Source organism: Perca fluviatilis, chromosome 18, assembly GCF_010015445.1.
Source record: "Perca fluviatilis chromosome 18, GENO_Pfluv_1.0, whole genome shotgun sequence".
Taxonomy (NCBI): domain Eukaryota; kingdom Metazoa; phylum Chordata; class Actinopteri; order Perciformes; family Percidae; genus Perca; species Perca fluviatilis.
In genome coordinates, this window is record NC_053129.1 from 20,671,601 (window position 1) to 20,684,332 (window position 12,732).

A 12,732-nucleotide genomic window follows, 5' to 3' on the forward strand; every position below is an offset into this window, starting at 1 on the left:
CTGAATACATCCAGAAACACATGTGTGCACACATCGATTATTCACACAAGCTCACTCTCAAGCTGTGTCAAGGTCATAAACAATTCTTTGTTTCCTTCCTGCTGTGCTATTGGTGTTTCTTCCACGCATTGTAATAATTAACAATTAACCTTTAATCGACAATGCTTGTCAGAGCTCACACTTTACATGTCCATTAGTTTCATGTCAGCGCACAGGCGATATTAGCAGCCTGCACACACTTAATATCTCACATAATCCAAAGTACACAAAGTCTGACCTTCTAGCTATTGAACAGATGATTAACCTTTATGCTCATTTAGCCTCTGGTTCGCTTCATTACTTGATGAAATTTTAATTATAAAGCTGAAATCATGTTCCGAGAACCCTCCCAAGAAATCCATATCTAAGCTCTCCCTTGAAGACTATCAGCTAATGTGCAAATTGAATCCATCCACACATTTTCTTAGTTTGCTACTAGGGACAAGAAAACTTTAGCTGGAGTTAAAGGAATTTGTCAGTTTAAACTTTTGTCTGAAAAATCTCCTGGCACCCAAAAGCATGTCAAGAAAACCTCTTAGCCGTCAGTATTTGTCATTTTATTCAATTCCCAATGCTAAAAGTTGTGTATTATGACTGTTCAGTGGCAGCAGGAGCCTATATTAAATGGTTCTTCAAGCCTCTTTGCTGCTTCAGGATTCAGAGCTTGACAAGGAATTCTCCAAAGCAGATGTTGTTTTTAATAGTTAATTGAAAGACTGAACACATAGGCTACTGTATATACCAGAAAAGAACTCATAAGCCCCAAAGCTATAGACTTGCAATACACCAGGACAATATTCAGGCACACAACTACACACAGCTAAACAAAGCTTTGTGTCGCATCAAAGCACACAACATATAAGCTAAGTTTGTTAGCCTAATTCAAGTAAAAATTCTAACATGCACCCACTCACAGCCATGCATTGTGTAAATGTGGACTAAACACATGAGCACATTGCTGATTATGGGGCAGTAAACAGGTTTTTGTTATATTTAGGTGTTTGTTCCACTTTTGCACTTTGGCTTGGCCCTCGTCAGCAGAAAATAGAGTGTGTAGAGGAGACAAGGCTGGCAGCTCTGGTTCAGCTGATGCCAGTGCACAGTGCTTCCATTGTCACCTGCGGATTTGGGAACAAAAACAAGGTGTTATGTCATGTCATCCCAGGTCTATTTCTGTGAAAGGATAACCTGCTTTCCAACTGCAATCTGTATCACACACAGAGGCCCGATTCCCAGCTAATTCTCATTAAGACTACAGCAATGTAAAAGGGCCAGGAAGAAATACAGAGACCCTTAAGCCGCATTGGTTTCAGCTTTATTTCAACATAATTTAAGGGGAGGGGGAGAAGTGGGGCAACACTTTCCCTGGAAACTCTTGTCATCCATGAATAATGAAATACAGACATGTGGAGGGAACGAGAGGGTGAATTTAGGAAACTGATATTCCAACCATGGCATTTTCATTTCGAAGGCTGTTCATCTGGCCTGCTGCTTCTCCCTTGCTTCTCTTCATTAGATTGAAAAACAGAAAAATACTAATAGTAGTAGTAGAGTAAAAGCAAGTTCTAGTTCGTCTTCATAACGTCTCCCCACACCTAGGACAGAATAATGCTGTCCAATACTAATTTGCTAAGGTCATGTACAAAATCAATTCATGTAAAGGCTAGACTAGAAAGTGTACGCCAGAGACCGTCAACTGGCGGTCCACGGGCCACATTTGGCCGGCCAAAGCTTCCAGTACGGCCGGCAGAATAATTAATAATTAAGTGTGAAGAGGAAGAAATGCGTTCTGGTATTTAGCATTTCAAGCATTCACACCAGGCAACATTCTACAGGGAGAGCGCAAACCCAGCTCCCCTTGTATTTGCATCTCACATACCGATTAGTTTCGGTATTGCGGGAGGATCTAAGTCACACTGGACAACACCCATGATAAACCAGACAAAATGCCATGCAGCTTCAAGCACAATTCATTTGGATACAAGCGTTGCATTTTGGAAGATGGACGGGATTCTGAACAGCGATGTCTGAGCTGCACACAGCAGAGCCGAGAGTTTGCCTACTGTATGTGTGTTACAACATGCAGCACATGTACCAAACTTGGAACGATACAGAGAAGCCGCCTACACATGATCCGTGGCAAAACCGCGAGGTATGGCGCAGAGCAGAGAGGCGGATCATGTGTAGGTGGCTTAAGTGCAATAAAACCTTTGTGAGTGAAAAGCCAATCCCTACTTATCAATACTTACCTGTTCAACAGGCATAAACATGAAGAAAGCGATATTTCAATCTGCTAAATCTGCATGCAGCTTCTCTCTCATCGCCATGCTGTTTTACACAAACACAGTTCTCTACTCTGCAAATAGCAGATTTTTACAAACAAAACGAAAGCTGTTTGTAGTCTAACTGGTCATCTTAGTTTGCCACGAATCTTGAAATTTAGACAAATTCTTGTAAACTTAGCTGGAGCGGTAAATCCATGGATGTATTCTAAGACCACTCTTTGAAAGTTGCATGCTTTGTGTTATGACTAAGGTTAAATTCTTTTGCAACAACATTTGTTTTATTGCAATAAGGCACACAAGTATAGGGTTACAGAAAGTCGGCAAAACAAATTTGTATCAGTCCATTTTTCATTAAAGCTGCAACATCGCATCATGACTTTGCGTAAACATACATGCCACTTTCTTAAAGCCAAATGGCGTGTTATCTGTACGCATTTTGAGCTATCCACGTGTAGGTCTACACTGTATACAGTGGATGTAAATATACACACCACGTGGCGTCGCCACGTTGCGTGTTATCGCGAGAACGTGCTATCGCAAGAACGTGCCGTACTATCACGAGAACATGCCGTACTATCGCAAGAATAACATCACAAGCTTGTTAAAAAAAAAAAGGTTGGGTTTAGGAAAAGAACATTGGGAAAGGCTTTAGTAACACAAAAATACAACGGTGACCAACGTCACATGCTTAGGAAAACAATAAACGGTTGGGTTTAGGAAAGAAACATTGGGGAAGGCTTAAAAAAAAGAAAATTTACAAAAATAAAATGTTTTACCCATCCGCGGAGTTACGTCCCTTCATACTACTCGCTACGGCGAAAATTCACATGTAATGTAGGTCAGTGGCAGCCAAACGGCAGACTACAACGACTTTCCGTCATCACAGATTTTATCCATCACTCCTCAGTGAAATGCCTCCTAGTCTGGGATCATTTTCTAGTTAAAGCTATAGTGCACAGTTTCTGCTGCCCCCATGAGGAATTCTAAGTAATGACAACAAAACTGTCGGCACGTCCACATATACAAGATACAAGCCTTCCATGACCGCGCACTGCCTCCCTCCTCCACGCAGTTGCTAGTAGCCAAGGAGGACACGGAGACTTAAAAAAAACATGATGGATTCAGAAGAGGTAATTATCTTCACTTGAGTTTCTGCGTGGGAAAGTCACCGGATGCCACAATCTTCTGAAGAAAGCCATACTGAGAAATACAGAGAAATAGTCTTAATTAGCTTTGTAGCAACTCATTTGGCAATGGCTGAATGTAACGGACGTCCATTAATATCAAAAAGTTACGCACTTAAGCTTTAAGTAGCCTATCTAGTTATCATTATGGATTTACAGTGATTTTTAGGGGTCTACTCTGTTAGCTAACTAATAAAAGTAAATAAAAATAGCATTCATTTAGTAAGAAAGTGAAAATATTAAACAATGATAGACAGGCTTACTAGGTATAAATACATTTTCCTTTTTTTCTTGAAAGTCTGGCTCCAGGAGTGTCTGGCCCTTGGAAAAATGTAGTTGATGACCCCGGTTGTACCCTGATCATGGTCTCCATATTCCATTTTCCATACTGTATGAACATTTATATCATAAGCTAAAAGGGGCCTTATTGTGTTTTAGAGTGCTCTGTCACACCTAATGGACAAAGAAATACCTGACAGCTGAATTCTGCTGGTTTACTACTGTATAAGGGAAATACAGTACAGAGAATTGATAAGATGTGATGTAGGTCGTCAATCTCATCAAGAATTGTGACTGGGAAACAGACAGGGACAGGGGAAGAGGGAAGAGAGATATAGAATATGAGAGAAATGGACCTGCGGGCAAGTGTGGGCATGCTAAGTCATTTTCAGTTGAAAGTGAGAAAGCAAATACTATACTACAATATTTACATGTCACTACTTACATATAATATTACATTAGTGTGGTCCCATAATTACAAACTGCTAAATTAGTTTAGTGATGAAACAGATTAAACCAGCAGGATGAAGTCATATTGACACAATATGTCAAATATGCATTTACCAAAAAATACAACGATAGCGCCCAACAGCCCAGTTGTACAACAGAGTTTGGGTTTGTTGTGTGCATGTGCATTTTGCTGTAAAAATGTGATGGGTCAAACATAAAGCGTAAAAATAATCACTTTTAAGGTAAGCATGAGAAGAACTTAAAAGATGAGTCCAATAAAGCTCAGTAAATCAAGAGGGCAGTGTCAAAATGCAAGCAAAAATCAGGCTAAAGAGGGCAGCTATAATATTTTGCAGTGTATTGCTAAACGTGGGAAATCATTCACAGACGGAGAATACATAAGTAGACGTTTAGTTTGATGGACTGCCGAATAAAGACAAAGACTTGACTCTGTGGCCAAGAACTGTTAAAAGGTGCCTTAATTAAATGGCACAAAATGTACACATCTGTTGCACTGACAAATGCACAGGTGTTCAGTGTGGCTGTGAATGAAAGCGTGAACATCACTGACATGCCACGACCTGCCGTTGGCTCACAACAGACTATTCAGAGGCATGTGTGCAGCTGAAAGTATCAACATTCGGACCACGTGTGACTACCTATCAGTGCATAAACTGTAAAAAATAAATACATTGAAAATAACAAACAACTTAAAATACATGCACATTAACAAATTCCACTGGCATACTGGAACGTCGTTTTCATCTTAGGTTCATTATGGAAAAGGTTGCTGACCCATGATGCTAAATGGAAGTTGGCTTGGAGTAGGGAGGGAGCTTCAATCTAACTATGAGCAATACAGAAAGCTGGGCAAGATAAAAGAGTAGAGAAAGAACACAAAGAAAAACAGATTAGCAAAAGGATCTCAGGTTGCACAAGTAGACAGGTTTTCTTCTAACCGGCAGCCACTGGAAATGCCAATTAGAGTAAAAAACAAAAGGTGATGATGGATAGCTCCTGGACTAGCATATAAATAAATAAAAGATAATTGAAAGCATTACTCCTTCAGTTATTACAAAAAAAAACAGGCAGAAGACTTTCTCTGTCTCAGTCAGTTCACATACTGTACAAAGCCAAGAGTGTGAGTGAGGAATTTGAATCACAAGTGATTCAGTATTCAGTTATTCACAATAGAACTGATTATGATGGGCTGAATCAGAAGTGGCTGCCACCAGCTGACAGCTTGATTCTCTGCTCAACTGTCTTTTTGGCTTCATCTACTTTATTATTTCTGCGTATAGTGTTGAATCATTGCTACCTCCCTGCCTGTGTTTCTTCTTGCAATCTTCTTTGGAAGTGAAAAAGTTGTATCTCAACAGCCTTGTTTTTAGAAGGACCACAATTCACTTTCAGGTTTAGTAAGAGAAGCACATTCAGATTCAGATAATGTTAAAACAATTAAAAAAAAAAAAATTAAAAGCTTGAAGGTTTTCAAAAACGCACTCACAGCTTTACACACTCTTTAGTGACAAGTCAAATGAGCATATCAAACCACTCTCATTCAAAACTCATACCTACATTATTCACTGACATCTTCTCCCTTGTTTCTCGGGTGGTAGTGTGGTTACCTGTTCCTTTGACACATGACATCTCCCCTTCCTCCCATCAATCTGCCTGCTGAATTTGACAGGCTCTTTAAAGGCCTCTGTGAATTGTGTTTTGATCATTAGCATCCCATTTGTCAAAAAGAATGTGACATGCATATACTAAAAAGAACTTGGGGGAAAAGCTGAATCCCGTGCAGCTTCTTCTCTGTGGAGCAAGTTTCCTGCTCTTGTTAGAGAACTAGATACTCTAAATATACTCAGTGTATTAACTTCCTGACATATCGCCAATGTCTATGCAAAGACTTGTATCTGTTTTTGCACTTTCACTTTCTTTATAAGGATTTTGCAGATTCATGATCACATCCACATGGAGGACTGAAAAGTTGATCGCCAATTGCAGATGTCCCTACTAATTTATTAGACAGTGGGTCAAAATGTCTTCTGCAGTAATCCACAGACATTATCTGTATTGCATTTAGAACTAGAATATAATATAATCACCTATAATAGAATAAAAAACAACTCTGCTCCCTGCAGTGTATTATCTGTATGTTGGTACCTTCATACATCTGACAGAAAGCTCCTCTTGCTGTCTGCTCGCTACTCCTCCAAACTGCTATAAAGTCACGTTTTGGGAAAGGGACTTTTAACTAGGCAGCACACATTTTAAATTGTCATAGTAGGAAAAGCGCCTGCGTTACTGATGGCTCCATTATATCCTAGTGAGCCATCACAGTGCGACAGTGAGCCAGCATGCACCAGGACCCTGAGACCAAAGCAGCTAAATGGATTTCAGCAAGCATTCATTTTATTATTTCCACCTGTGCTTATCCTCATATGATTTGTCTTCTGTTAAGAAAAGGCTCAGGTGGTAGTGCACTGAGATCACAGGTGAGCCCCCATGGGCCGATCATCTCAGGTAAAGGCAATCAAACACAATGATGATAGGACGATCTGAAAACACAGATGATTGCCCCCAGTCTAACCTCTATCCTTTGTCTCTTGCTACTATCCATTATCCAGCACTATCCTGTATCCATTTTGCCCCCCACTTTTCTATAAAGCGCTTGTGATAAAGCTGTACTGTATGCAGTATGTGTAGTTGGTTCATGAATAAACTGGACAGCATGGGATTATTACAGAGAACCATTATGAAGACAGACAAGATGTAATTTCATATACACATCCTCAGGCTAATTTGGATCGTTTGTCTGAACCTGTCTAGCACAGAGGTGTTATCATCATTGGATTTGCTTCCGGCAGGCGCATTTTGTTTTATAAACATGAAAAATATTGTGTAAAGCCAGGGTTTCAGTCACTCTTGTTTGGGGCGTTTGATGAAAGGGACAATAAGCACAACACCTGCAAGCACATTTAGCATTCCAAAAGTTCAGCCTCATTTAAACAGAACATTATCTGCATACTAAAACACTATCATTATGCAAAGGTGATTCAAAATCATAGTGCCTGCAGTACCAAAAACATTTTTTGTAACGTCTTCTCTAATTTCAAAAATATTGACCACATAACTCTAGGTCACATTTTTCCTTCATAAGTACATCTCACATCCCTTATTTGATAGCTCCTCGGTCCTCGGCTGAACCGGAAGTTGTTTGGTCCCTCCTTCGCGAAGGCCGTCTCAAAGCTCTTATTTCTGCCCCGAGGAGGGAGGAGGGATCACCGAGGAGCTATAGGCGAGGATGCACGAGAGCAGCCTTCCCGGAAGCTGTGCAGCTGAAAGGGTTGCTAACTCCGCCCATACAGCTGACAATTCATGTGATGCTTCTGAGGAAAGGACGTCTCATCCCTCTAAAATACATTTCCTCACTCCTCCCATAATTTCCTCGTGTCTCTCCCGTGCATCCTCGGAGGGACGGACTAAGACGCAAGGAAGGGAGGTAAGTGGAGGAGCCGTGATGCAATTTAAGGAACTGAGATGTACCTTTTGACTCTTCTGAAATTCAACCGATTCTACTCTAACTTGGTCGATACTTCATTCAGTAGGCTATATCACTCTCATCAACATGCTGATGTTGTGGCAACTGGGCTCTGAGCATCATGGCCAAGAGTGGTATTTTAATAATTCAGAGTGTTTCTTATTCCCAATCTGCAGGATGGTGCATCAACCACAACCTGTCAGCCACAGAGGTGTGATGAGCATTAGATTTGCCTCTTGTAGACGGTTTGTTATGAGTACAGGGTGTGAGGAAAAACACCTGGGACAATTTTCCGACTCACACATACAGTGTACAGGGAAATATGCAAATCAAACTGCAATCATTTGGCACAAAATGTGGTAAAATGTGTCCATTTCATATTTTCCAGAAATCTTTCAGCAAATACAAAATGCCCATCAAATTTAATTAGCGCCTGTGTTCTGTGTTCACAAGTAGCTTGATTGGTTCCTACTGGCAATTTGGCTGCAGGGCTCTAAATACCGTGCCCAAAAATGTCAATGACCTGCCAGCAGCTGAGTAACAGGGTCACTCACAACTTGAAAAGTTGTGGATGCACTGTGCCATACTTGGCTGGCTCTTAATGATGTACATAAAAGTGATATAAGAAAATATATTTAATACATCAGGTTATGCTCTGTATTTCTTTTTAAAGCCCACAGAATAAAATGCTGATCTGGGACAAATGCCCAGAATATTCCCTAAAGCATCCAAAATGAAAACCCTAGGTCGATGCCCTGCCAGAAAAAGGTCCAGTGCAGTGAGCTAGTTAAAATTAATTGTCAAAGAGAGAGCTAAAATGGTGCTATTGCTAACTCACTATGTGGACTCAGCATATTCAGGAGATCTGAAGTGTACAGAGGACAATAAACTTTAGCAGATAAGTACTGCAAGGGAATTGTTAAAGCTGGGAGGTTCATTAGGATACAAGCTTAACTCAAGTTTGTGTGAGCTGAAACATTTACATAGCAGAGCACTGTGTAAGCATAACAGAGATTCATCTGCTGACATAACAACAATGATGAAAACAGAAATTGGCTAATCTCCTGGTCTGTTTTTACTTCTCCCCTCTAGGTTGCTTGCCTTGTACTCATCCCTTCCTCTCTTTCCCTGACTCCATCTCTCTGGAGTCCAGCCTGTATCCCATATCCCGAAGAGGTCCTGCAATGTCCTGCCTACCCCCTCGTCAACATCTGTTCCCAGTCCTTGCCTTGTGCCAAGGGCAGCTAACCGCCAAGACACCCATACCACCGGTTCTGCTGCTGCCTGCCAAGCATCTGATCAAAGGGGACAGCTGTCGAACAGTTTTGAATGCCTGCCAGCGTTGATGCATGAATGACAAGCAGCCAGAGGAAGGGAAAAAATAAACATCCAGCACCATCAGCACCACTGCTCCATACAGAAAAATGGGTTGGATGGTTGGTTGGTAGACAGCCATTTGGCCAAAGCCTGGAGGAAACACCGTAGTCCGTTTTACCCACAGTAAAGAGAATTAGCCGATCACAGATTGTGATGCTCAGAGGAGTATAAGGACAAGAGAACAAGGAAATTAAATAGATTAGATATTGTCTGTTATCCTGTGAGAGGCTCATATACACACAGGATAAGAGAGAGCCTGTAGTATAGTTTTGCTCATGTATTGCATGTAAAGCAGAGTGCTGACACTGACAGTGTCAGAAAGGTTTGATTGCCAGTGAGGTCACCTATACTAAAAAGGAGGCACTGGGGGCAACTGTAGAACAGAGGAAACCCCCAGGGTGTTAAAATGGACGGAGAATAGTGGGATTTAAGATATTCATTACATCAGACATTTTGTTAGGCTCTTGGTGAGGGCCCTACATTTTCAAGCTGGGCCCCTTTCAGGCACCTAAGAGGTTACTTGTTTAGTAGTCTATATCCTTGACGTTCCACTTCCGGGATTGCTCTGGTGTCTTAGGAAATTCCGCCGGATGCATGTATTTTCCGTTTCCTTCCACCTTCTTTGTGTTGGAATTTTAAATTCTGTGGATTTATGAGGACTATTTTTGACTGCTCCTCAGATCTCTGCAGGGTACACTGAGACATCTAGCTAGACTGTCCAATCTGAGTTTTCTCTCACACGACTATTTTGCGGCAGCTCTGTTTAGAGCTTAGCGCCGCCCATGACGATTCTGGCAAAGCGAGACTACTTGCTTAGTTACTTACTTGTGCATGCATGTGTAGTGGGTCTGGTCTTAAACACCTTACAGCAAGATCTGTGTTGGTTGAAGTTTGGAGTTGAATGGAACAAGGGTCGCTACGGTCTTGCCACCTGGTTGGGTTTTATCCAAATAAAATGAAATAAAATGAGCAAAAACTGTTTCAGACACTGGGCTTCAACATGGATACCTCTTCTAAGGAAATCCGCTAGTTGACTGAGCAAGCATGGTCAGTGCACTACTGAGTTTAATAAAATATTCAGCTGTCAATAAATCTATAAAATAAAATAAATGAGTTCCAGAGTAAGAGATTACAGATAAATACTGGCATATATAACATCAACATGTCGGAATAGTAATAATTTCATCATGCAGCATTGGTTTGTTTTGTGAAAAAAACTGAATTTTGAACAATTAATGTAACATACATAAATAATCCACAAACTGGCAGACTATATGACCTACCAATTGATTGTCATCCCAAGAGCCAATAGTGGCAAAAGTAAAAACAAAACTGCAGTAGGCCTACAAAAGAGTAGGGAGAATATTGCATACTTAAAAAAAAAAAAAAAAAAAAAAACTAGGTTAAGTAAACAGCAGCTTCATAAGACCCTGAGTCTAGGCTTATGGTCTGCACATCTTTGAAGGGAAAATAAATAAATGAGGATGCTAATTTACCTAGCAAGCTTATCTTCAGTATAGCTTTATGTTTGAACAAAATTTTACATTCAACAACAGAGGACTACACTTAGAACCCCTGAAAAAAGTATAACTCAGCTTTCACACTGCACCTTTCTTCAGAAAAACGTCCAACTGACTGAGGAGAGTGGGGCAGAGTTGAGGTGCCTTCATTGCTGATCCAGGATTTCAGAGGCTAATTTAGTGACGTTAATTCAAAAGATATTATAAATTTATGGGAAGAATTAAAAAACACAAATTCTCCGACTATTAGATTTAGCAAGGTATTAGGCAAAATAAAAAATAGATGAAGGTACTTCCATGTAGCCTACCGTAAATCAATTATATATTCCAAGATGACGCAGGATCCTTGATTGTTACCATTGACATATTGTTACCGACCGACGCGCGTTTTGATGCTGCATTTCAGTTGAACTGGAAAGCACGGTTCCTGGTCGGAAATGTTATTTGGAACACCCCTTGAAGTCGGATTTCCCACTCGGAAGTTCGGGAGAACCGCACCAACCCTGACCAAAGAACTTGCCCCGACCTTAAAATCCAACATGGCTGCTCCGAGCATCAACAGTAGTAACATATATGTATGAATATACTGTTTTTAGCACTGCATTGTTTTTCTCTCATTAAATCAGCCGAAAACACAGTAGGCTACTGTCGATCTTCTATCTGTGTACATGTTGCTACGGTGTTTGCACGTGCAAAATACCACAAAATGCATTGCTATCAACTGGTAGTGCTAACAATGGCCAACCTGGCTAGAGTTAACCCATCCCTGTTTTTCCGGCATGTGGGCTAAGTAGAACGCCAGAGCCTGGAACGCATTGACATATATATAGGTGGAACGCGATGAACTCGTGTGACGTCAATCCCAATTCCGACCGCCGAGTTAAATGGAACGCACCGCAGCATCAGCAACTGCTTTACTAAAGTTGTCTCATAATCATGAATGTATTATAATCCATTTAAACAATTGTGTTTGTCGGTGCATTACAGCCACATGAGGCTGACATGGCAGATTAAGACTGAGAACATAGCTTGCAGGATGCAGTTGATTAGAGTTGGTTTGGTTGAATCTTCCATTTCAACAAGCATTTTCCAATTCACTGCCAGCTCCAGGGCTGCATTGCCCTGTAGCTTAGCCTGACATGTGATCACCATTTGGAGGGCCAGAGAATTTTACTTTTCATAAAGTTATTAAAATATCCACTAAATTAATTGTGTTTTTGTTGAACTGCAGAATACTAATCTTTGCTCGGTCTAGCAAGCACACCGCACCTCACTGGAGCTTGACAGTCTAATGCGCTAAATCACAGAGAGCTGAGTCTCAGCAGGATTAAAATACTTTGAAAAGATTGCTGATAACTCATGCAATCTTTTGACTAAGTTTAGATGAGCACATTAGATTGTTGCAGTAATTAATTAAACCAAATCCTTAAACTTATTGTCACATTAATAACAATACCAGTGCACTTCTTTTTGAAATGGGATCCAGTAAGGAATAAGTACCACTTATCCTGTGTGCATGCTAGTTAACAAACTTCTTTGCCTTTACAAACAAGTTAATTCCTGCAGTGCATTACAGGGAGTGGTAGATTAATTTGGGCACCTTAGGGAGTCCAGAGGATGTGAGTCAGAATATGTACAGTAGGCCCAGATCCAATTAGGGTGCACTACCACTTGGCTACTGTTGCATTATTGAAGCGTGTTATGGAACAGCTGGACCATAGATGATAGGGAGTGCTATTTAGACTTGGCATGGAAAAGTTACTACTTTAATTTGTGTCGAATTTGCACAGGTGTAAAATAATAGAAATGATCTGGGATTGATATGTCAGAAATCACTTTTTCTTCTTAACTGTTGTGGAGAGGACAACTATGACTTGAAAGTACAGAAGATTTTCTGTTGGAACATCATTTAATCTGACAGCTAAAATGAACGGATTTTACACCATGAAATGACTTATGCGGTCAGATATTATAACCAGCAACAAGCAACAGCACGGCCAAGTCAGACCAATGTAAATGTCTTTAATCGATCATTACACAACCTTTAAGAATAA

The 12,732-nt window shown here is 40.6% G+C and overlaps 1 long non-coding RNA gene across 1 annotated transcript; it reads right to left on the reverse strand.

Moving 5' to 3' along the window:
- Nucleotides 1–636: 636 nt before the first annotated feature.
- LOC120546930 lies at nucleotides 637–11,432 on the reverse strand. Its single transcript, XR_005636998.1, has 4 exons — nucleotides 10,987–11,432; nucleotides 10,768–10,850; nucleotides 9,984–10,089; nucleotides 637–1,157 (listed from the first exon to the last, which is right to left on the reverse strand). It is a non-coding gene; the product is annotated as an uncharacterized LOC120546930 (long non-coding RNA).
- Nucleotides 11,433–12,732: the final 1,300 nt, after the last annotated feature.